Raw genomic sequence first — 2,296 nt, 5'->3', positions numbered from 1 at the left:
TCCCCAATCGGCCCTGCTCTGAGCCTGACCAGGGGCTGCACTTAGGGATTGGGCCTGCCCTCTGCCACCTGGGAGCAGGCCTAAGCCAGCAGGTTGTTATCTCCCAAGGGGTCCCAGACTGCGAGAGGGCACAGGCCGGGCTGGGGGACCCCTCCCCCGTGAGTGCACAAATTTTTGTGCACCAGGCCTCTAGTATATATATATATTTATTCTCTGTGTCCATGAGCTATCAACTTTTATCTTAACCCTGCTCCTAGGACACTACATTGAGCACAGTAGTCTTATGTGTGAGGATGTAGATTGTGGAAATTTGGTGCAGGTTTATTTTTAATAGGTTTATATGAGTTATTTAATGTACTAGTATTAAAAAAGTGTATTCACTTGAACGCTTCCTTCTAACTTCAGCCTCCTCCCCACTCTCAATGCCAATCTGTGTGGTTAGGATGGGACTGCCTTTTATCCAGAGGCTCCAAGGGTATGCGTATGAACCAGTTTGGGCCAATCACCCTTAATATAGAGAATTTTCTGGAACTATTGGAAGAGGGCTCTCTTTCCTCTGAGCTGTGCCTCTGATGGACTCTGAATGCATTTCTAGGAAATACTTTAGCTAAGTCTCTTGAGGTTAGTATGTCTTTTCCATTCAGGAACATCACCATTTGTTACCGAGAAAATAAAGTTTCCATTATTTTCTTGGCCTCAAGGAAAAATTATATTCATAAACTCTTACCTGTGGCTACTGCCAGTACCATACTCTGAGGTTATTAAAGCTCATTTTTCTATATCAATTGAATATAAGAAATTATAGGCACTTTTGGGGGAAAAGTACAATCCATGATGTTCCAGTGATCTTGAAGTACCCTACCTATCTACTAAGGGTGCAGCCTTTAATACAAGGTCATTTAAAGGTTATTTGGCAAAGAATCAAAGATGTTTCAGACAGGACTGAGGCTGCTGTTGAGGTGTAAAGAAGAAAGCAAGCTAAAAACCAAGCAGTTGAGTTCCTTGGTGGGTCTGCCATATTGTGCATCAAATACAATGGTGTCCCGTGGGAAACTGCTAATTTCATGAGCACTTTTTGGATAACCATGAAGTAGAATAATTCTTCCATGGCCTGGCTCTGGATTTGGTTAGCAAGATAAGAGGACTAGAGAGTGACAACCCTTAGCAAAGTTGTTCCAGCACCCTTCGGGAGCATTTAAGTCAAATATAAATTCAGAACCTACTGTATTTAAAATACTTTGTTAGGCCTTAGCAAGGTGGCTCAGTTGGTTGGAGCATTGTCCTTTACACCAAAAGGTTGCAAGTACGATTCCCAGTCAGGGTACATACCTGAGTTCGATCTCCAGTTGGGGCACATACGGGTACAACCTTGAATAACTGGTCATCTAAAGTCAGCTACACCCAGCTGTCTTGGGTACCCTGTCCTCTTCAGGATGTTCATGTCCATCTACAGTGTATCTGAAAAACACTTACTAAGCCTTGAAGGTGTGGCAACCCCTTTCCATAGGCCCTGAGGTATATCTATGAAGAAAACATAGACTTTGCCTTCCAGCATCCCCATCTAGTTAGCAGATGGAACCCTTTGATAACTAGGATATGTTGTGGCAGAGAAATGTGCAAGCTGCTGGGTGAGCACAGAAAGGGAGAGGCGAATTCTTATTCTGGACCTAAAAAGCCAAAGGCTCAGGAAAATGGCGATTTTAACAGAACTGCTTTATTATCAAAGTATTACAGTTCACCAGCTGCTGTTCTCTTCACTGTACACTGTAGAACTCCGGGACCTCCCAATTCTAAGGCCGGTATGATTTCCTGTTCCTTTTCCATCTTCCTTTCCTTTTTTCCTCCCACTCCTGCTCTTTCTCCTCCACCTCCTTCATCACAGCACAGAGAGGATTGTGCCTGAATTTTTGGACTATCTTGAACCACAATGACCACTTGAACAGAGCAGAGGGGAGGCTGAATGAGGTTTGGCCCAAGATTAGACTTTTACAGGGGCTAACATGTCTTGCCTTCAGCTACTAGATTTGGGCCGGAGTAGACTACAGTAGATGCAGAATTAACTCTACTGTTATCCTACTGGTCAGAGAACATAGATTTGAATGTTTTTTTACATTAATCCCAGGTGCATAACTAGGCACTAGGGACATAGAATTGACACTCCTTGCTATCTGGGAATTAATAGTCTAGTGGGAATCAAATGAAAAATTAAATAATTGCAAGAATTCAAGAGTATTGGAAACATCTAGGTTGCTATAGAGACACCTCACAGGGAAGCTGGCCTTATCTGGAAAGGCAG

The sequence above is a fragment of the Myotis brandtii genome, unplaced genomic scaffold (assembly GCF_000412655.1).
Source record: "Myotis brandtii unplaced genomic scaffold, ASM41265v1 scaffold1298, whole genome shotgun sequence".
NCBI lineage: Eukaryota > Metazoa > Chordata > Mammalia > Chiroptera > Vespertilionidae > Myotis > Myotis brandtii.
Note: the sequence above shows the minus strand (reverse complement) of the source record.